Source organism: Anser brachyrhynchus, assembly GCF_964034855.1.
Source record: "Anser brachyrhynchus genome assembly, chromosome: 1".
In the NCBI taxonomy this organism is placed as follows: domain Eukaryota; kingdom Metazoa; phylum Chordata; class Aves; order Anseriformes; family Anatidae; genus Anser; species Anser brachyrhynchus.
Genome location: NC_137694.1, coordinates 209,272,298 through 209,295,802, shown reverse-complemented (window position 1 = coordinate 209,295,802; position 23,505 = coordinate 209,272,298). Strand labels below are relative to the sequence as shown.

Genomic DNA, 23,505 nt, shown 5'->3' with positions numbered 1-23,505 from the left:
ATTAAATCACTTCTAAAAAATTACACGTTTAGAAGGGAATGTATCCACTCCTGCAACCCCAGTGGGTGGGGATGAGAAGGGGGCAGGAGGAGACACTCTCATGGCCCAGGGCCAGCTACTGGTTGCAGACTTGCTCCCCTGCCAGCCCCATTTCCATAGCACTAGACATAAAGGATAATGGACCAGTTACAACTCAACAGGAATGCCGGAGGAGTCCCCAGCTTGGAATGTTAAAAGCCAAAAGGCAGGAGGGTCCTTTTAAATACCGCTCTTTAATGCAACCCCATTTGTTTGGGCTACATGCAAGAGCTGCCGGTGAGATCCCCCAGGCCGTGTTTTGCAGAAGAACAGCATCGGGACCACAGTGGGCAACCGCTTTGGGGCAGGAGATCTGCAAAAACCTCCTCCTGGGCAGCTATACGTGCCAACCCATCGCACCACACAGACAGGCTTCGAAGGAAGAGCAGACTAATTATAACCGCTCGATTCCTAGCAACAGAGCAGAGTTCTCCTTTCACTCAAGGGGAGGAAGCTGATTTTTGTTCTGCTTTTAATAATCAAGGTGCAGCCCTCGCCAGCCTGCACGGGATGGACCCACACGTGACCGCTGTTACAGTAACCCAGACACAGGGAAGGTTTCAGTAGCATCCAGGCAGGTCAAGCCCTTTCCGCTGGATTAGGCTCAAATCCAGCACTGCAGAGAGGCAATGCCAGCCTAAATTGCCCTGGTTCAACTCCGCTTTGGTTGTTTCGTGAATAACTGGCAGCGGCAAACAGTAAGTGTTGCACAATCCATGCCCAAATACCTGCAGTCCACGATGAGCTCACCTTACCTGCGCCCAAGTAGCTCCAGCTCCAGGAGGCTGCAGAGCCCAGCTATGGCTCTTCCCATCCCTCTGTAGCAGCCTCTAACGGCGTTAACACCCCACGAGAAATAAACTGCATCCATATAAAAAATAAAAAAATAAAAAAAATCCAAGCTGAGACAGAAGGAACCAAGAGGAGCGTATTTCAGAAGTTCTCAGCCCACAAATCATCCCCTTTCTTTCCTCCTCTCCAGAAATGCCATCTCCCAGCCCCCTGCTACATGCCTGAACGAGCAAGCCTGCTGCTGCAGATGCCGGCGCAGGCTCCTTTTCCCGGCGTGGTATGGAGCAGCCTTGGCTCCCATTCCACTCGAGCTCACACAGCACGGCCCAGCTTCAAGTGCAGAAGTCAAAGGAGCGAGCAGACTCAGAGCATGCTAAACAGGGTGGGGAAAATAAAGGCCTTTTATATTAAAGCATACCCAAAGCCCATATAAGCAGGTTTCCTGGAGGAAATCTGTGTTCCGGAGGAAATGACTAGGTGCATCATAAAGAAAATATATTAAAACACAAGTTAAACACACCACCGCTGCTCTCCACGTAAGCTATTTGGCTCCGAGTCCAACTGCATACTAGCAGCAAAAGCACTGAAAGCTACCGAATTACAAATCATTTCTCCATTGCAACGTTTCCAATCCAGAAGATGAACCTAGAGCTCAGAATTAAGCCCCATTATCCCCTAATGTGGAATAATTACTAGTACAATGAGTAACCTCCCACTTCCATGGCATGGCTCAAATGGGAAATCTCTTTTTCTACACCTCTGGTCAAAATGGAAAGGCTGCTTGTAAGCCATGCTGGATGACAGACTCTTCTACAGGATTAACACCCCTTGCTGTAATGGACAATACTGATACCTTGAGCTGAGCAAGGTTTGCTAAATGGGATTTGTCTGGCATTAGACAGATATTGTGCGTAAATCGCAAAAATATACAGCTCCATTCAACTATAAAAATTTCTAATAAGCACCTGCCTGAAGGAGTTGAGAGCAGCTTTCAAAGGTAAATAGCTCTATTGATCCTGAACATCTTATTCAGGCTTTAAATAACCATCCATATTTGCAAGATCACAGCGTGTATGCCTACCCCTCGATAAACGCAGAGATTTGACATTTGCTATTTAGCAACAGGGGCGGGGGTGAGAAAAACATCAGAAAATTAGAACACAGCCAGGTCAAGGCAGAAACATCCCACATCCACAGAGGACACTGTAGCGCAGTGGTTAGAAAACATCCACAATACGTAAATTGCAGAAAACTTGCAATAAACTGTAAAAGGTGATTTTTTTCTGAGACACCCAGACCCCTGCAATGAGGAATCCTGTGTTTTAAGGGTGAAACTCATCCAACTCCTTTCCCGATGGGAAACTGCAGAGCCAAAAAACACCAGCATCGTTAGCGGATGAAGCTGCCCAAAAGCCTCAATTAGACCGAGGGGGAAATGCCACAACAGTTCAGCGCTAATTGGAAATGCAAACATTTATCATTGGAGTAGTGCTCCACTCTGTGTAGCCCCATTGTCTTCGCTGCAGCTAATGACAGGAGGAAGCCCTGTGCTCAGTAGTATTTATGTAACAGACTGGCAAAGCTGTCACATTCCCTTAATTGCTAGCCGGGATTTTCATGCTGGCAGTGGTTTTCACTTACATGAAATCACGGAAATTGCTTCAGTTGCACATTGCTCCCTTCAAGTTCTGGTTCGTCTTCAGGGCTGGGGAAAGTGGAAGAACGAATACTTTCCCAAGATAAAATGAACTCTGTATCAAGCACGAGGGTTCAGTTGACGAACTGAATCCAGAGTTGAGAAAAGCAAGTTCGAAGACCCGTAACCGAAAGGCTTAATTTAGGCATCAGTGGACAATTCCAGAACTACATATAAATATGCTCCAAGCTCGCAACAATTACTCCTTCAATTATGACACATGTAATGCTGTAAGAGCAGCTCATTTAAAAGGCAGGATGAGGAAGCCTGAGGTAGGTTAGGACTTCTACTTAATATAGCTTTTACAGTAGGGCCCTTCTTCGCTGGTAAAGCATCCGCTGTGTTTATAGTGACGTGCCTTCTACCAGAACACCCTATTGCATGTAGTTTATAATCCCACTACGTACACAAGTAGTAGACTAGACTTCCTTGCATTTACCAAAAGGACTGCAGGACATTTCCAAGTCCATTAAGAATCATCAGCATATAATTTCATGAGCAGCAGTTTGTTTTTAGGAGGTACCTTCAGACCTTTTACCACATCTTTCACTCGGATCCCAATGGTCCTCACTGTACCTAGGTAGCAAACAGAAAGCTCTGTATGTCTGGTACGAAGGATTTGCTCTTTCTACAGTATATTGTGACACAACTCAGCATTAGCCCTCAGTTAAATAAAGCCCATGAGTGAACGGAATGATTTTTACTGCACTGAACAAAAGAAAACATAAGAACATCACTTATTAAAGCAGCTGACACATTTTAAAGCACCCTACAAGGAGTAGGAGTTAAGGAGACCAGAAATAGTAAGCAAGGTTTTCCTCAATATCTTCATGCAAGTCTTCCTGGGGCATGGATCTTCCTATCCTGTCTTCGTACTGCAATTACCTAAAATTACCTAAGCAGCTGTAGGTAGGATGCATGGATCTTCTCTACTACATATTTAAACTTCATTCTCTCTCATGAAAAGGCAACATCAGCTGCAGTCACAAAACCAAACGCTACCAAGACCTATGAAGCTCCTATACACAGCCCTGTAAGCATGCGCAGCAAGCAAATGCCTTCTTTGAACCCAGCTCCCAGGGGATGGATATCTACATCACAGAATTAGCAACAAAACTAATACGACCTGCAAATTCAGCAGAATTCAGGCTTCACTGATGGATGGACTACCAATATTTATGCTTTATTTATCTCAAAACTGCTTTGTCAGGTTGCTTCCGTCTCCCCTCCGTCCTTAAAATGCTCAAAATCATTTCAGAGGCATGGTCACTAACATGCTGCCAAGACAGCTCTGTACAAAGCATTGTGTTTTAGTGTTACCCTAAATTCATCAGATCTCCAAAACCAAGACAACCAACGACTGATGTTTTAGGAAGCTGTATGAGCCGAGGCGTTTTGTTGGGTATAGTATTCTCCCCCATCACTGTAAATCACCTTGCTTAAGTCCCACTGCTGCTTCCTGCTAAGGTAATCAGCACGTGAATTAGCATCCCTACGAGAGCACAGCATGCAGCAGATCAAAATGCAGAGTTTTATGATCATCCTTCCTTAATTCCAGTAATGAAGAGTCAAGGACACTCTATCAGCACATGCTCATGGAGGTTCCTCCTACCTACCTATAATCCTAAAGCTTCCTCAGCATCCAGGCATTCAAAACAATTCTCATTTCAGCCTCAACCCCAGGCTACCTGAAGAAATCTCAAAGTTCATCCCTGAGCAGACCCAGGAGGAATGAACAGGGCTGCGCTTCCCAAATGGATTTTGTCCCGTCCACCTTACAGCATTTAATTCCTGCCTTGTGTACCCCCCGCCTCCCTCTTTATTGAGGTTCACATTCGTACACACAGCACAACCCACACGAGCTCCCCTCTGCTTACAGAGGGATGCTGCAAAGCCAAATATGTTGGCTATGGGAAAGGAAATCCTATGGATCGATCCAGACCAGAACATGACTCAACAGCGTAAATAAATCCTCTTCTTTACATGTACGAGGCTGCTGCTTCCACTCTTTCTCTCCAGTCATTTCCTTCCCGCAGAGTTTTCCCCATTCCAGGTTATTTTTGTACTGCTGGTATTTGTAGGTGCTGATCATAGCCTCTCAAGACATGCACGTTTGGCTGCTTTTTTATAACAAAAGCCACTTCAGGCTGTTGTTTCTCTCTGAACACTCTTCAATGTACGTCCAGTTCTATCTGAGGAGCTTAAATATTCTCCTTTAACCACCGTCTCAAAGTCTTATCAGTCTCTGTTGTTCTATCAAAACATTATAAGAGAGACATCTAAATTTGTGGCCTACTGTTCTACGACGTCCCTTTTAGCTTTAACAAATAAAAGTTGGAGTTGAGCCTGATGTAAACGCTTTAAATTTTTTGACAGGGTTTGAATTTACATCCCAATAAGTGAAACTTTGCCTGAGGGTTTTGATCCTCCGCGCAGTTAAAGTCTGCAAAACTATAATGCTTTGGTTCTGATAAAGCTGAACCGAGGTATCTCGAACAGAAGCGGTCAAATCCCAAATCGTGCTTCTTTGAAAAAGGTGAGCAAATCAGCCCCCAAGTCTGTCTTTTTAATATCCTATGTTATCAGCAGACAGGTTATATCTTAGATCCAAGATGATGTACGGTCTCCAGCCCCTGCTCAGCTGGCTCCTAACCATTTCTCCCCCCCGGAACATCTGTACTCTGGATATTTCCTCGGAGATTCATTAACTGCTCCTTCCTCAAGGGCTGAGATTATTGGTATTTTTCTCAGTCTACATTTCTAGGCGTTTAAAAGACCTGTCAGGGCAGAGAAATAAATAAATACAGAAAAAAAAAAATCAATTTATCATTCTCTGCCAAGATATCCTACGTAAAGATAAGACTTGAATTCTGGCTAATGTTTTTTAAAGACCATTTTCTATCTCGCACACAGCCCGTATATCATTTACATACTATTTCACTCTCTTGTTTAATGCCAGTGTCCTCAGAGGGAGAGGGTGAATGAGAATATTGGAGTCTCTAATTTAGGAGGTAATTAGACCAGTAACGACATACCAGAGCTGAATGTATGCTAAGGATAATCTAGTTAGAATTCTACTTTAATTAAAAACCAGTCATATAATCCTATTATTCTGAAGATTGCTTTAGGTGTGGTTCCAATCCAGCACTTCTTTTTTCGAATCTTTTAGTTCCGCACACAAAAAAAAACAAAATAAAACCACCACAAACCACCAGAACAGTCCTTTCTGTACTCCTCTCCCAACTGGAGAGCTCAGAAAATTAGAGAAATAAATGTTCCAATGTCAAGCAGTCACTTGTTAAGCTACTTTAAAAATATAATAAAAACAATGTGAGTTGTAAGAAAATACCACTCAGGCCAGCAAATACAATTTTTCTATTTTTTACACCACTAAAAATTTCTATTTTAATAAATTTTTACCTTTTTTTTTTTTACACTTTACCCCTGAAAAATAAATCTTCTCCGAGGGCTTTCTTTTGTCACATTTCCAATTTTTTGACAAAGGAGGAGTAAAAGAAAATATGCCTCTTCTACAGCTGCGCGGTTTACGTGAATTTATTCGAGAGAGAGGGAAGAGATATTTCAAAACCCATCCTTCATTTCCGGATTTGCTCTCACATGCTCTGCGGGGCCCTGCTGCATAACAAACATTTCAGCCAGCACAGAGCCACTTACCTGCACGTGGCACTGAACTGGGGTCCAGGAGAAGACGGCAGAAGGAGCAGGGCTCCAAGGAGTAGGTTATATAGCACCGAGAGTGGATAGATACACGTATATACATATATACACATATATGCATATAAATAATAAATCTGCATACGTGTAAGTTGCACCACCCAAGTAACTCGCCCTATTGTGTGCACTCGCAGAGTGTGACTATGCATCACATGACAATTTGCAAAGTAATTATCCTCAAGTCATATAAAGTACTTAAAAAAAGCCGTAAAAAACTATAAAGCATTACAGAGTGCACTAGGTTCATATAATATGGTATTCATATAATATGGTATTAAGCATTGCCCAGTTACTTCTGTGAGTATACTTACATCTGATCTCGTTCCTACTAACTGGAATCCATATTAATTAAAAAATAAATAAATAAACCAAGCCCCAGAGGCACATAAATAAGGCTGTTGCCCAAATCCACGTTTACCTCACGCATACGGGTCATTCAGCCGCTACCTTTCGCTGGATGGAAATGCACTTAAGGATTAAAAGAGACAAGAAAACCAAGCCACACTCCCTGAGCATATTTCCTCTTTCAGGAGGCGTCTGGGAGGGAGGGCCAGGCCATTCAGCAAAGGTTAACCTCACAATTTCCCTTCACGTTTCCCTACAGCCTTGTGCTGCAGAAACAAGAGATTCGAGGTCTTGCAATTCGATAAATAGAAATACTCCTCTACAGAAGCTTTTTTTCCATCAGGCCACCACACAGACCACACAGCGGTGGGTCCCCAGTCATCTCCTTATCGCGCTGAGCCACGAAGGCTGCCAAACTGATCTCCGAACGCCTCTGGCCTATGGAGAAGATGCCAAGAGACAGGACTAATAAAGCTTCTGAACCACCTGGAATATCTTCGCAGTATTTATTTTTAGTGTTTGAGTGTAGAAGTCCAACCAAGTGGTGGGTAGATACAGGTTTTGCTCATCTTGGTATTCAGCAGCACGAATGTGCTAAGGCCCTAATGCTTCCTCCACAGCCTGCCTCCCTCAAACACGGCGGGGAAATCGGGTAGGATGGGTTCAGTGTGGCCCCAGTGCACGCGATTATCATGAATTGTGAACGTTTTCCTTGGTACACAGCCTTAGACCCTGAAAAAACCTGCCTAAAGAAACAAAAGCTCAGTTCCTCGTGCCTGGACAGGGGGTAGACCCAGAGAAGAGGGGAGGCAAGTGCTTCTCTTCCCTCCCCGTGCCCAGAAGAACCATTATCAGACATTTATACTCCAGGACAACACCATGAGAAAGTAGCTCTTGCAAGCAGAGGCAGCAAGGCTTTCGTTTAAGTAGGATTAAGCATGAGCACCCAACATGACCATGACACGGCCCTGCAGGACCACCACCATGCTGAAGCTTGGCCAGCAGGGCCAAACCCCATCTCACACGCACAAACCCAGCGCCAGATTTCATTGCGTAAGGCAACAGGACCTCTGGCAAGGGCACCTCTGAAGTCTGGCTCGTGATGCGAGTACGAAGCTGAGGAAGAGGGAATACTTGGTTTGAACCCTCTCTGTAACACTCGTGTTTGCACAATACTAATTATGCTTACTAATAATTACTAATTACTTCTGCCAACAGCAGAAATTGCTCTGATGGGAGAGTTGACCAAAAAAAGGGACACATCTGTCAGTCACCTTCAAAGAACCAAACCTTTGCAATTTCGTAGTTTTGGGGCCGGAACACAGTCAATGCAGCAAGATCCACGCGCTTGCAGCTCTTCTAGGACTTCGGAGAGTAAGTACAGCTGACACAGACGTTAAAAAACGGAGTGTTTGCTTAGTTCTCAGGGGGATTTAAACAGCAGGTGAGTGGGGCTGGTCTGTGGGACGTGACCCTTTTTTATTTCAGCTATTTAGATGCAAATTGTTCTCCCTCCCTCCCCCCCCTCTCAACACCATCTGTTAGCCCAGAGGTTGAGACTATGCCTAGGGTGTGGGTTTGGGGGAGGGCGTATAAATAAAGCATTGAGAAAATTGCAGTTGATGCCCCGATTTCCTCTGGGGCGCAGTTTAGGGGGGGAAAAAAAAAATCACTTTGCAATACTATTGAATTACAATAGGATTTTTCTCTCATTCTTCTACTGCACTCTAACTACTGACCCCATGGATTTCCTTGCCTGGAAAGCATTTCTTGCCCAGATTTTGGCCAACGAGCAACTTTATACAGCGACACAGAGCGGGCTGTAGGGTCAGCACAGGGAGCAAGCCGGTGTTTGAGCAAGTATCAGAGCTTCAAGGAATTAAAATGTCAAATAATAACAGACAAAGATGATGAAGGTACTGGAGCATCCTTCATATAAGGGGAAGCTGGGAGAGCTGGGGCTGCTCAGCCTGCAGAAGGCAAGGCTCAGGATCTTATCACTACGTGTAAATACCTGATACGGGGCGTAAAGAAGATGGAGCCAGACTCTTCTTGGTGGTACGTAGCAACAGGACAAGAGGCAACGGGCACAAACTGCAATACAGGAAATTCTGTTTAAATGTACAAAGAAGAACAAAAAATAAAAGAAAAAAAGGAAAAAAAAAAAACAAACACCTTTTTTACTATAGGGAGTCAGAACCTGGAACAGGTTGCCCCAAGAGGCTGTAGGGTTGCTATCCTTGGACCTGCTCAAAACACAACTGGACATGGTCCAGAACAAACTGCTCCAGCTTGCCACAGCTTTGAGCAGGGAGGGTGGACAAGATGATCCCCAGAGGTCCCAACCTCACCAATTCTGCAGTTGCAAGCCACAAAAAGTGGCAGGGAGCTTCTAACGGAGAGAAGCAACCACTTCAACTTATCTGAAGCAAATGGATTTTCCTCAAGGCCCCGGTCTAGTGATGAAGATAAATGAAAACTGATGATATATAACAGCCTGGAGCAGAAAAATCAGCGAAGGACTTGGGATCAGCGCTACAACACCCTCATTTTGAGTTTTAGCATCTAGACTGCGGTCCTGGTAGTTGGGAGATGTAAGCTCTTGTCCCAGTTCTTGCACTGGCCTAGTTTGTGATTCTGGAGGCACGGAGGGGGAAGGACCAGCACCAGTCACTTGCTCTGCCTTCCTCCAACGAGTCAACCAACTCTTCAGAAGAAAGACAATTCAGGTCATTAAATAACGCATAGCGTGAAAAAATTCCTTGCAGGTGCTTCTGCAACTGCAGTTACAGGAAGGAACACATTCTTGGTTTAAAGCAAACAAAAGCCCAGAGCAAACTGTATGCAGTTGTAATGGGAAAGTCAGTGGCAGAGGGTAAAGGGCGAGAGGGGAACGGAGGGACGGAAAACCCCTTTTTCCCCTCTTGGAGCCCAGATGATGTGACTCCCTACCTCGAAGTATGAATAAGCACAGACCACGTCCTAAGGGGAAGCGGAGAGGGAAGAAAATACAGACAGCGTGAGCTTGGGAGCCTCCAAAATCTTTAAAACTCTTGGGACATGGTTTTGTTTTTTTGGGGGAGTGTTGCCAACAAATACACAGCATTTTCCGCTTTCTTGCATGGACAGAAGCAGCCAGAAGAGAGTACGATCTCAAATGCGTGGTGCCAGTCAGGAACAACAGGTATCTAGGTCTAAGCTATTAACTTCTCAAACATATGTAATTCAGAATCTTATGCTGGAAAGCAATATTCTGACAAAATCTGCAGGCATTTCACAGAAACATTCTCCTGAAAATAAATACAGAAATAAAAATCAACTGTCTGGCAAAAGTTATTTCAATGAAGTTGTGTTGGTATTTTGAGAGAATTTTAAATTTCCGTTTTAAAATAAAAGTGGTTCTATTTTCTCTCTTTATGAAAAGTAGAGTTTTGAGAAGAGCAGAATTTCCCTACAGAATGGAAGTCTTCTTTATGCACTGCTCTAAAGCACCAGCTAATTTCTATTTCCAGATCGCTGGCAGTTCACCAACATTATTGAGAATCTAAAGAATACTTACTGGAAATGATTTTATTTATTTAGCCGACTTCTTTATCACAAATCCAACCACATTTATAAACTTTAAGGGCTGTAACCCTGCAGTTTGATCTGTAATACAAGATATTGTCAGTCTCGTTAACTTTAAAAAGACAGAAAGGTCATCTGGCATAGCTAAGGGGAACTTGGCCTTAATGCCAGCGAGCCGCCCACTGAAAACAGTGGGTGTTTGGCCCAAATTGGAATTTCAGGATTTATCCCGTCATGCCCTCTAACACCTCCCACACAGTGCTACCTGACAGCTTCTGAAAATTGGCAAAATGTGAAGGGGACGCCGGCATCATCCGAGGTGAGGTTTCCAAAGGTGTACACGTACACTTGAGTATATCCTGGCAACTCCACATTAGCAGGGTTTTTAGCACGATGATTTTAAAAGCACACAGCCTAAAGCATAGCTCTGAAGGCGACTCGGTGCCACGCAAACCAGGCTTTTAAATGCAATAAAAATAAAAATAAAAATAAAAATAAAAAGCACTTGCATCCCTAACATCACCAAAATTGTGCAGTAATCCCCCACGTTCGCTTCCCTGCTGTTATCAGCTAAGTAACACCAACAACTTCAGTGCTTTTTTTGAGCCCTTCTCCAGCATATGCACCACCACCTCCCCAAATCGTCGTCTTCTCCCACAGGTACCTTCAAACAGCTCTAAAATAATTACTGCTCCCCCACAGCAAGCCCTGGGAGAAGGTGGATGGGGTTTGGTGCCAGGCAGCAGCGAGGTCGGACGGTCCCTTTGTGCCCACACAGCAGGGATGCTCAGGAAACCAGCATGCTGGTCTTTCCTTATCCCCGTTCCACGGTCTTATCTGGTCAATATTTGCTAACCGTATGCCCGAGTTGAACGTTTCCCTTAAGGGAAATGAGGTTATCGGCCCTGTTCGACCCAACCTGACCTTTATCTTGCAGCGAGCCAAGCAACAGGCGGTTCGTGCAAGCTGTGAGCCAAGGGCTTCGCGCGGTATCGCTGCTCTGGAGGGGCCTGGATCCCGCCCAAATCGAAGTCACTGATTTCACAATTCTTAAACAGATCCTTTATTTAGATCCCTGGAGGCGACGGATCCTTTATTCAGATCCCTGGAGGTGACGGATCCTTTATTCAGATCCCTGGAGGGACACCACGAGGGCTTGCACGTGACAGGATCAACACCTACAGCCTAAGTCAGCTCATTTCTCTGTAAATAATCAATGCAGCAACTGGGACACCCCATGTAAGGACTCAGTACAGACTCTAGTTGTCACAGCAGCTCCCTGACACGACGACCAACGCCACCACTTTAAAAGATAGGCAAGGGAAAGTTTGACAGCGGATCCTTCAGAGACTGAAATACGACTCACTTTGGAACAAGGCCCTGAAGCACAGGACGCGCAGGCCCTGCTGAAGAGGCAAGGCCGGTTCCAATGTAAAAGCAGCACCGAGTTACCAAATGACAAAGACTTCCACAGATCAGTTGTCACGCTCGTATTTTACCCTGAAACCAGTCGTTTCCTTAAGACAACCTAACCATCCAAACGCAAGAGAAGGAAAGAAGCCTGACTCAAAGAAAAAAAAAAACAAACACATTTTTTGTATTCATGACTTATATTCTCTAGCTGTGAAACCTTTGGAGCAGGCAAAAGCCTGTCTGCCCTCTGCTTCACAAGCCCCGATATCATGATCCCATTTTTAAAACACTGCCTCTTTGAAATTCAAAGGCATAAGTAATTCTGCCATGCTATTGAAAACCACACAGCAACACAAAATTACAATTTATTGCATACAAGCCCATTACACTATTACTTACAGCATCACAAACAGCAGCCACGCAGATACCACTGCCACCGCCGAGCAGAAAACCGAAGAAATTCATCATCGCTGGCCCCTGGAAATCGAGCCAGAGGAGCTGGACTGTTACTGCTTGGCGTCCAGAAAGACTTCAGTACCTCAGCTAACACAGCTGTTGTCCCCTAATTATCATGCCCACTTTAAAGGCAATAAAACAGAGGGACCCTCAACTTCAAAAGTAATTTTTAAGACAAAAGCAGCAGAAAGCTTTGCAAACTATGTGAAGGGACAAAGAGAGGGGAATGTGCATTGGTCAGTACGGCGCTCATCGTCCACATAGCCACGGGAGAGCAGAGGTCATAAAACCAAAAGTGGTTTTGCTTTCACAGAGGGATGCGATGCAATGAGGGAATGCAGGAGCAGAGCAGGCAGAGTCCAAATGAGAAGGCAGGTTGGCCAGCCAGGACAAAAAAAAACCAGCTAGCTCTGCAGTCTAGACGAATTCAGGTTCTCTGAAGCTTTTTATTTTCCCTTCCTCTTCGAGAGTTAAAATTGGGATGGTATCGGTTCCTCTTTCCTAAATGGAAAGCCCTCAGAGAGCAAACCAGGTTTCAAAGCTTTCTAACAACTACGCAGCCCACACCACCAGAACTTGCTGCTCAACACGAACGCGTTCAGGGCATCCGCAGGCTAGTCCTGGAAGCACACCAGGGCTACAGTGGGATGTTCTCCAGGGGTATTTTAGGAGAACAGAATCAAATTGCCACACAAACATTAATTGCCAGGTTTCAATCTAACGGTACAACAATTTGCTTGACGTGTTTTATTTCAGAGGACGGGCTGGTGGAGAAACATTTTGTTGTTACTAACGCGTCCAAGGGCCCTGACCCAGTGTTCGTATCTCTGGTAAGGGGCTGGCTTGCTTTTCCTTCAAGTTCTGCTTCTGATAACAAAGTATTACAAATTCTTAGCATAGCCTGGAGAGAAAAAAAAAATATATACATATATTTGGATAGACTGAGTTTAAGTCACTCATTAGTTGGAAAAATGCAAAGCAGTACTCTTAAATGACATATTCCTTCCCAAAATCCATAATTAGGAGCAGAGGATGCTCACTTTGCTTTCTTTCCCAGGAGTCCATTCAGAAAGCCGGCCTGCAAGACATTTGCTGAATATCTGGTCACTGCGTTACCTGGTGCTTTCAATTTTGGCAACCCACTCAGCAATGAATCATCTGGGAAACCGAATTTTGCTGACCCCAGCTCCACGGTATTGAAATGAGGCCAAATCCTGACCTTTTTTTTGTAAAGATTGCCCAGAAAACGTGTGCAAGATTACCTCATTCCTGTGCTCCTGTCACCAAATCACTGCCTGCCCAGCTCTTGCTCTCCCTTTCCAAGCCTTGCAGGCATCTCGCAGCATCACAGAGAACAAACTTCGACCAGCAGAATGCATCAATATGCATTCAGACCATCTGTTAAACCTACAAGGCACTGTCAGAAGATCTGTAAAGAGTGGGGAGTCGGTATTGAGCAGTGGGTACGATTTCCTTTTCACCAGTTTTTAAAGGTATTTTGGTCCCAGCCTGCACAGAACTGAAATATCACTTGAAGAGGTCTTTTTAAAGGACCCTTTTTTTTTGGACCCTTAAACCTACCATTCTGTAACACTGTCGTTAAAAATTGAGCTCAACTTTCAGAAGCTTGTCGCCTGGATTATTATTATTATTTTTAAAAAACAGGAAAGGGCTGTGCCCCAACATCATGCTTCAATCCTGAGACCACTTCTTTCTAGAGATGACTAAGCATAGCAAAAAAAAACAAGCTGACTGTGAAAAGTGGCTTCAGATCTGTTTGTACGATTTCAAGTACCAGTTAGATAACTGGACTGCACATCCACAGACATAGAAGGCACCAACCTAAGTCAGAGGAGGGATGAGTCATGGTCTACAGTCCCATGGATGCATCAAAAATACATCTTTTTGCTCTGACTTGAGTTACCACCTTCCTACCTGAAGGAAAGGTATCATTTCTGCTCTATTCCACAACATATGGGATTCCCTTTAAGCACAAATTCCACTTTTCCCCTTACTTTTTAGCAGGAAGATATATTTTAAAGACAGCTTGGGTTTGTAAGAAGGTTTTACACCTTCCTACCCCACAACAGAGATAAAGTGCTCCAAAGTCAGGCTCTGTGCAGCAGCGGAAGATCTTACCAACTTCCAAAGAGTCCTGCAGGGTCTATGAGGGTCATTAAATAATCAGATTACACCACAGACCCCATCAGCTTCATGATCTCAGAGCAACTCCTGAAGAACGGGCCATGCTTTTGGGGGTGACCTTGAGCAAGAACACTGATGGTTGGAGCTGTGCAAATGCAAAGACAACAGGGTGATGGGCAGAATCTGTCCTGCAGGATGAAATTCACTGCTTACGGATCCCAAGAGAACTCTGTTGCAGAAAATAAGAAGACATATTTTTTGCAGAAAGTCACTTGCACACGCAAAGGTGGAGAAGGAAGTGGCACAAACTTCATGAACAATACTTTGCTAGCTCTTGGGCTTGTTTTAGAAAACCCACAAGCAGCAAAGGCTTCAGGAGAAACACCAAATACCCTGGGCTTTTAACTTCATTGAGACGATCCAAAGTGACTACAGCTACAGGCAGCCTTAAGTAACTTGCTGGGTCACGATCCAGCTGATTCTAAGAATCTGCGTGCAAGCTATTTACCCAGGAATTAACCTACTGCCTTGGAATGTGTTGCTTAATTTAGCAGAGTGATTACTTACAGCACCTGCTGCCAGCCTCCCGGTATTTGCTATGCCAGCTTCTCCAGAATCAACGCGAAGGCTTCTGAAATTATTTACATAAGTAATTAAGGAAAGAGCTATAAAAAAAAAAAAAAAAAAAAAAAAAAAAGACTGCTAAATGTATAACGTAACAGTCAGCTCGGTTATCAGACGCAATTGAAACTTCAATTTCCAAAGCAAATAGCGTGAGTCAAGGCGGTCTGAAGTCAGCCCTCGCTACGGGCTGCCACCCTCAGCCAGGCACAGCACTAAATGCATCACACGCAGGGCGCAGGCACCAAATCCCGTATGTGCATGACAACATCACCCCAGGAGATGCCCTTCGCAGCTGGAGAACCTTTGCATACCTATGGACGCAGCCAGCCGAACAGCAACCTGCTGGCTTTAAAGCCAGTTTCCCCGTAGGCTTTACATCCAAAACCGAATCCACAGGAGCCTTGTCATGCAAGTTTGGTTCCTCTTGCAGTGCTTGAGTGCCGATACCAGCAGGCGAAGGGGGGAGGAAGAGAAGGGATTACTGCCAGACAGTTTTCAAGGCCTTCCCCTAAAATTTCTGGTTACACCTACATACCGTGTCCTACCGCTCCAGGAAACGCTGATGGAGAAGGGAGCCAAAAATTTGGCTCCTCTGACAAATCCAGTTTCAAGCAGGAGGGGTTTTTTAGGTGTAAGGTTCTTCCTAGTGTGACTTCGCCAGCAATAAGAATAACCAGTCCCATTCTGCCTGCCCCAGAAAATCAGCTAGGATCAACCAGGACAACCAGGTGGGGTCTCAAAACACGTAAGAGGACTTAAAATGATTTCACGAGGCAGTGCAAACCTTTACCTTATTTGTAGCTCCTGAATGCAGTTTTATCCCATTGGATAAGCAACGGCATTTCAGTAATAGTAACTGAGAGGTTGGATGTTTCTTCCCAGAGCTCAGGAAAGCTGAGAATTAAACAGGGAGCCCAGCACCGAACGGGCCCGTCCCATAGAGGAGTCAGCCTCCTGCTCGCTTGGCTGCCCAGAAGTTGGAAGCGGTTCAAGTCTAGGGGATTTTTTTCTGTTCCTCATCAAGACCGAAGTTATTTTTCCAAATTCAGCTGGGATCTTAAAACTTCCTTCGTGCGTTCAGAAGGATTTTTCAAGCAGCTCGGAAACATCTAACAGCCTAAGCCCGCTTCCTCCCCTGACCCATATATATCAACCCATAAAAGCTGCAAGCAGCCTGCGCAGAGAGGCTTGCCTTTTAGGAGCAGGAACAAAGAACGCAACATTCCTGTCTGAGTGCAACAAAAACAGTTTGAACAAGATTTCAAAAGGTCGCAGCCGCTGCGGGCTCCCCGAACGAGAGGCATCCAGTTGCAATTCACGCTGCACAGCTCATCTCTTCGGAGCCCGAAAGCTTGGCTAAGTTTGCAGGTCTTTCGGGGACATTAAGCAGAGCACCAGCGTGCCTCGGCTCCAGACACCAGCTGTCTCTGAAGCCAAAGAAAACAAAGCAAAACTCGAAGTGCTGAGGATTAGGAGATCTGTGCAAGCAAAATCCCACTATACCCATCGCTTCTCAGCCACGCAGCAGTCCAGAAAGGATCAGACTTCATATTATTCATCAGGATGTCCTTCTTCCTTCGCTTGTGGCTTGCATATAAAAGCATCTTCTATCCTGTGCTGCTTTCAAAAAGAACTCTGCTGTTTACTGCACAAGGAACGAACAGACTTTCTGAATAAAGAAATACCCTGAAATAGTTTTGGAAGACAAAATGAGGTGGGGCGGGGGGGCTGTAAAAAAGGATGAAATTCCTTTTTTTTTTTGATTTTAAGCCTAGTCTTGCTGCCTAGAGAAAAGCACAATGCAATTTCACGATCCTTTTCTAAATTTCAAGCAACAGACAGAAAATGATGCCTCCGTAAAACACGACTCAATGACAAAACGTTACCACCGTGGGTGAAGGAACAACTTCTGCTGTGTTCCTCCAAGGGAAAAATACACCTGTAGGGCAACGCAGAATACCTGAAAGGAAACAACAGCTCCGCTACCCACATATAAACCAAGAAAGTGAGTCGAGAAAGGCCCCACAAGTTTACAGCAGAGGAGGAACACAGTCCAAGTTTCCCGATTCCTGCCCTGCTCTGGTTCTGGGGTTTGCATTTCCACCCTCTGCGCCTCTGCTAATTTTGAAAGCGCCGGCAGAGCGAGGCGAGGAGCTGCGCGGTGGGGCAGGCTGCCAGGCAGAAGCTGCTCGGTCTGGTCCTGCACCCAGAATGGAAACAGCTCGGAGAGCGGAGAAGGAGCCAGCAGCGCTCTGCTGTCAGCACCCATCTCCTGTGCAATCCCCCTGATCAGGGAGAAAGGCAGTGCCTGCCACCTGTGCTCTCCCCCCAGCACATCTGAGTCACGGCACGCTGCATCACACCGCACTAGCTTTCTCCTCTCCTCTTGAATGAAGCTCACAGGAATGTTCTCCTTCAAACTATTAAACCCTTACCACGCTTGCTCCTGTTCCCCATCGCGTACAAGTGGCATTAAGCAGAGATTTGGACCTGACACCAGGCTGCATCTCTGTTACCCTCCACGTGAAGCACATGGTGAGGCCTACCCTGCACCACAAAGCGCCTCCGAGCTGTGACACAACTGTCGGATTCCTTTCTGTCCGCTCGCTCACATTTCTCTGCTCTGCTGGACAGCTGACGAACATCTATTCCAACTGGCTTGTCTTTGCCCCACCTGCTTGCTGATCTGCTCATAAAATCACAGAATCATAGAACCGTTAAGGTTGAAAAGCCCTCCAAGATCATCTGGTCCAACCCCACCACCACCACCACCGTCCCCCACCAAACCATGGCCCCAAGCACCAAGTCCAACCTTGCCTTGAACACCCCCAGGGACGGTGACTCCACCACCTCCCTGGGCAACCCGTCCCAATGCCTGACCGCTCTTGCTGAGAAGAAATGCCTCCTCATTTCAGTTTGCTCCTCCAAATTGTGTCCTCCTTTCATGGGAGGCTGATGGAAGACTCCCATCACTTGAGTGCAACTGCAGCGCCCCAGCATCTCCAGTTACTTTCCACTGTTTTTAAGCCCTAAACACTGTTCAACAGAGTTGAACACTAAAACCCTCCTTTGGTCCGTATAAGATGAGGACAAGAGGAACTCAACTTATCTGGGACAAGAGGACCCCAACTTTCTATACACTGTCTAGAGATGCCTCCCTTGGCAGAAAATAGAGGTATAACAAAAGCAACGTAAATCCTTTGGCGATCTCAATGCCATCAGTATTTTACTTTGGATTATCACAGCACAAATGAAAGGTATCTGCCCTTTGTATCACTGGATGCAATGAAGAGACACGGCAAAGCTCCCCAGGATTTTTGCTTCCAAAAAATATTTGCCAGCCGCCACCAGGTTCAGCAGGACACCACAAGGTCACAACCTTGCTGTCCGTCAATGGCTTAACTTCTTCAACATCACACTGAAATTTTGATAGCAATGTAGCAAAGCGACCTCCCGGTTTACCTTTCCAAAAGGGATGCTCGCTTCAGCCTCCACAAACAAAAGTAGATGTTCATGACATGCCAAGTTTGAATCATAAGACTCATTAGCATCTTTACAGAGCTTGTGGTTTGTTTTTTCATATTTCCCTTTGTGCAGAGTGAAAGAGATCCTCTTTAATTTACATGCCTTGCTTCCAGTACTGCAACAATCGAGTTTCGCTACTCTTATCTCTTCTTCTTAAGAGAGAAAACAAATAAAAGACCATGCAAACACCCTGGATTTTCCCTCCTTAATGGCAGAGAAATATTTTACTCATCTGCTCCCTGTCCCTTTATGGCTTTACAACTGAAATCAAGATTTAGTTACCGCATTTTAAAATAAGTATGAAATACACAACCACTTCTAAAAGGTTCGTTTGTGACTTTCAGTACGATTTATTTTCCATTTTCAGGGATTCAGAGAACCAATCCCACTAACACCAACATTGTTGTTAAATAGAAAGCGACCCAACTGGCTGCTGCAGACGATGTTTTATCACAACGGGCACCTCTGCCCCGAGTCACAGTGACCAGCACGGATGGAAGCATCTGTCCCAAAGGCAGGACTGTGACCTGTGACCACAGGTGGGTTTAGCTGCAGTGGCTGCTCGCACCCCAGGAGCTGTAGGAGATAGATAGACTGAGCGTTGCAATATAATACACTGGGCACGGTGGCAGAAGTTCTTTGAGCTGGCATCACACCATGGCTGAAAGGACTTAAAAGGTCACTTCATGTCCCATTTGGCCATCCCCACTACGGGGACGACAACCTCCGGCAGAGCTACGCCCCCACCACACCTGAAGCTACCCAGAACCACAAATCAGCACCCAAAAAAATAAAAATAAATAAATAAATCAAGCTGCAGTTCAACCTCCCTGGCTGTCAGCCAGCCCGGGGTGAGTCCCACAGCTAGAGAGGACCTGAGAAATGAGAATCAGGCCTCCCATCTGTGAGGCAACCGATTCTGCTGGCCTCTTCATCAGTCCCTCGGGGCTGTTTTCACTCTCTCATGAGAATCTGGGATAGAGTTATGTAAAGCAGATTCCTCGCCCTTAATTAAAATAGAGTTCATATGCACACCCTGCTGAAGGCAGCATTAAAAAAAAAAAAAAAAAAAAAACACTTCTATGAGGGATAAGTCGCTTATAATTAAAAAAAAACTCAGCGCGCACACAAGGGAGTGCCGAACGCTTGCCAGCCACCTGGATAATCGCTTCCTCCAAAAAGCTGCAGAAGAGAGCTCTGGGGAAAGGAAGGTCACACAGACTCTTGCAAAGGCAATGCAGGTGGGATTTGCCTTGCACAGGTAAGAGCTGCAAAGCCTGTGACCAAATTCCACCTATTTCGAGGCCGTGTTGCACTAATTCTTCTCCACAGCACTGGTACACTCTTCCATCTGTTTTCAAATCTACCCCCTTCTTGTTTTATCAAAATTTCCCCTGGTTGTAACTGCATGGGATCTGATGGACAAGTTTCACACTCAGGTCTGTGTGCTGACTTTATCCTTTAAACCTCACCCAGGTTCCTCCTCCTCCTCACTGACAGATGAATTCCAGCTTTTTTCGCCTCTCCTTGGAACGCGGCCCATCTCTTCGACCCTTTCAGCTGCTTTTCTGTTACTCCGTTGTACCCTTCTTCAGATGTACAGACCAGAACTGCACACCAGACATGAGATGTGGGTGCACCAAGCGCTTATACCATAGCAAAATTACACCATTCATCCCGTCCCTGATGAATACAGTAGCTTTTTTGGTTGCTGCTGCATGGTGACGTTTCCCTTTCCGTCCTGAAAAGCAAAATTATACCCAGTATTTTACTTCCTATTACTCATGTGGCTTTCAAACACTAAGACAACCTTTCCTCAAACCTTGTAGCAGCTTCACACCGTGACAAAAGTCTTCTGAAAATCCAAATATACTGCATCCACTTTAACCCCTTTCTTTCCACGGAACTTCATGGGGGTAGCGCAGCAGGATTTTCGTTTTCGGAAGCCACACTGACTCTTTCCCAGCAGCAAACATTTATCCCCCTGTTCCTTATTTCTGACTTTCCCATTCCTAAAAAGTGGTAGTATGACTCTTCAGTGTGCGGTTCCCAGGATCCCCTCCAGAGTCCTTTTTATAGATGGGAATTACACTGGCAAAAACCCAGTCCTCTGGCACAGTGGCGGTCTGCAGTGATAAACGATACAGCTTGGGCAGCAGCCCTGCAGTTTCACATTCAAGTTCCTCGGGACTCTGGTTGAATGCCACTCAGCCCTGGTGACTTATTAACATCTAACTTAGCTACTTGGTTTAATTTTCTTTCATATTTCTGACCTACCCGCTATAAATGGCATGTTTGGTGTAGGAACATCCCTAGCTTCAGCATTTAACACTGATACAAGCAATCCTCTGCCAGGGCTATATCAACCCCAAGAGACCTTTTTACACCTTTCTCACCATGCACCCCCCAAGTGCACCCCCTAACGGATTACACCCCGATGGATAATACAATTTCTATATCCTAACGGATATAAAAAGCAAGCCCTTAATGTCTCTGGGGAGCAGTCCCAAGGCAGGCTGTTAGGACTACCCGCCGGGCCTGCGCTCCCCTCACACCACCCTGTGCCCTGGCACGGCTGCCACCCTGCCCATTCCTTCCTGGCGGGCCTTTGCAGGAGGTTTCAGATACCACAAAGAGATCGTCGAGATTAACGTGGGTCACCATGGCAGCCAGCTCTCCTTCGACACAGGGTGCAGATCCAAGCACTGACAATGCAAGTCTGGGACAGGAGCAAGTGAGGACTAAGGCACGGGTGGCTCCTGTCTGAGCTCCTCCTCGTCAGAGAGGCTGGCTGTCATGGAAAACAACTTTTGTGCAAGCTGCTGTGAGGACACTGACAGATGTCATGCAGTCAGGGGTGCCAACAACTGCAGCTTTACATGTTTTACCCTGCCTGAAGTACTAAAGCAGTTCTGTTTGTCACTACCACGTCCCTGAGACACCCCAAGCACCAACACAAGGTCAGTGAAGTCCTTTCAGATGAGGCCACGCGGAGCTACCTGCCTGCACAGAGCAGTGACCAAAAGAGTTTCCTTCTTCCACACCCTCCATTCCTTGCCTCATGTACCTTTCAGAAGCCCATAAACAGTCCTGCCCTCCTCAATTTATAAAACTACACGTATATAGTTTTTTACCTTCCTTTTGAGTCAATCTCGCTAGCCACACAGTCATTCCTGTTGCTTTTCCTTAATTTCATCCTACTAAAAATTAGAAAGGATCAAAGATGGCAATTACTTCAGGAAAAAAAAAATCTCCTCACCCCTCACACCAAGTAACAACATCAGACCCAATTTTCAGAAAGATATTTAAGAGTTTTTAAAAATACTTTACCAGCTTATGTGCCAAATCCCAGCAGCTTCCGAGGGAATCATGCACCCACGCGCTTTCTGGATTCCCACTAGATGCCTACCCACATCTTTTAGTATGTAACCACATGAAACACTCCACTTTTGTTCTCAAGGTTAGGCACTCAAAGTGCTGCTAAGACAGTCCCTGAATGTTCCCACTGAAACCCACGTGCTACTAACAGAGTTATGTCCCCAGGTTACCAAAAAAAATGACCAGATTTTTTTCGTTGTTGTTCCTTCACGTTCAGCAGATCTTACCAAACGCCTGCTGCACAGTTCCCGAAAATTTTTCACCTTGGTTTCATCCTGGCTACGGCGCAAATATTGCCAGTCTCTGTACGTATTTCAGGCTATTCAGATTTGTGTTTTCCTGTTCACCCTTGTGCCTGCTGCTTCTGTGTTGCCCTTCACACCTGCACTACAGAAGAAAGCACTTTACCTCTCCATCATAGTTTATTCTCCCTGGGAGGCTTTATGGACAGCTTTTAGGTGGAAGGTGACAGAGAATGCCAGCACCTCAGTGAACAAGCCAAAATCATTTGTAGAAGAGATGACTCCTGCACTACGCCACTTCAGTTATGAACCAAAGGACTGCAAGGTGGAAGGCGCACAGGACACCATCAGGATTATTTAATAATGTCAGTTAGACTGGCAGCAGTATTAGCAACTTAATTCTGTCTTGGATTAAAATCAATGTTTCAGCAGGACACCAACAAGATGTTTGGTCCCAGATGAAAGCTTATAACTTGTTGTGGAAAGCATCCTTTCATTTTTGAATCACCTGATTACTAGAAAGCATATAATGCTCACGAGATACTATGCAGGCAAACGATAGGAAACCCCAAAAATTCTCTGCTACACCAACACGTGCATTTTGAAAGCACTCCCTAGTCAAAGCCTGGAAGTCCTTGCTTCGCTGGCTTTCAGCAACCTGGTCTAGTGGAAGGTGTCCCTGCCCATGGCAGGGGGGTGGAAGTAGATGATCCTGAAGGTCCCTTCCAACCCAAATGGCAGGGATTCAGGGATTACAAGCATTGTGCTTCCACGAATCTAAGAAGGATCGAAACAGAAGAGAACAGCGGAGGGGGAGCGGGCAGAAATATTATGTTCCCGTTGTGATTTTCTGTCAAGCTCCTTCTCCCAAATGTATTTATTAAAGACAGAAAAGTAGTCAGAAAGTCAAAATCCATTTTGTACCAAGGACTTTCAGCTACTGAGCATAAGCAAGACCAGCAGGAGTTGGATGGGCAGGTGGTACAGGTTCAGAGACCTCCGGGGTAGAGGAAGTTAAGAACAAAATAACAAAAATCAAAAGCTACACACAGCAGGTGCCTCAAAGAAGAGAGCTCTTTCAAGATTAAAAAGGCAGTTACTTGTGAACTAGTCCTGAGAAGCCACCAGATCTAGCTTCATGTCTTACAGCCCTTATATCAAGGTTTCAAACCCACAGACAGCTCCAGGATCTTCAGTACTACACTACAGCCACATGCAGGGTGTTGGGCCTGGGGAAGAGAAGGCCCCGGGGAGAGCTGCCAGCGGCCTGCCAGGGCCTGCAGGGGGGGCAGGGAAGCTGGGGAGGGACTCTTTGTCAGGGCTGGGGGGACAGGACGAGGGGCACCGGCTGGAGCCTGGCAGGGGGGAGGCTTCGGGGAGGCGTTGGGAAGAAATTCTTCCCTCTGAGGGCGCTGAGGCCCTGGCCCAGGCTGCCCAGAGGAGCTGGGGGTGCCCCAGCCCTGGCAGTGCCCAAGGCCAGGCTGGGTGGGGCTGGGGGCAGCCTGGGCT

The 23,505-nt window shown here is 45.7% G+C and overlaps 1 protein-coding gene across 13 annotated transcripts in view; it reads right to left on the bottom strand.

The window, feature by feature from the left end:
- Window positions 1-23,505, bottom strand: part of LOC308187921 (serine/threonine-protein kinase PAK 1) — a 115,515-nt gene that overhangs the window by 81,945 nt on the left and 10,065 nt on the right. For 7 of the 13 annotated variants that reach the window (XR_013945010.1, XM_080576342.1, XM_080576352.1 and 4 more), the window contains one exon: window positions 8,661-8,740. The exons of 3 other annotated variants lie outside the window; for them this stretch is intronic. The gene's annotated coding sequence lies outside the window, so the exon portion shown is untranslated. Of the gene's footprint in view, window positions 1-833; window positions 960-8,660; window positions 8,741-8,821; window positions 9,329-9,745; window positions 9,767-23,505 lie in introns of those variants that run through there. 3 more of the 13 variants (XM_080576348.1, XM_080576349.1, XM_080576350.1) reach the window with 3 other exon arrangements.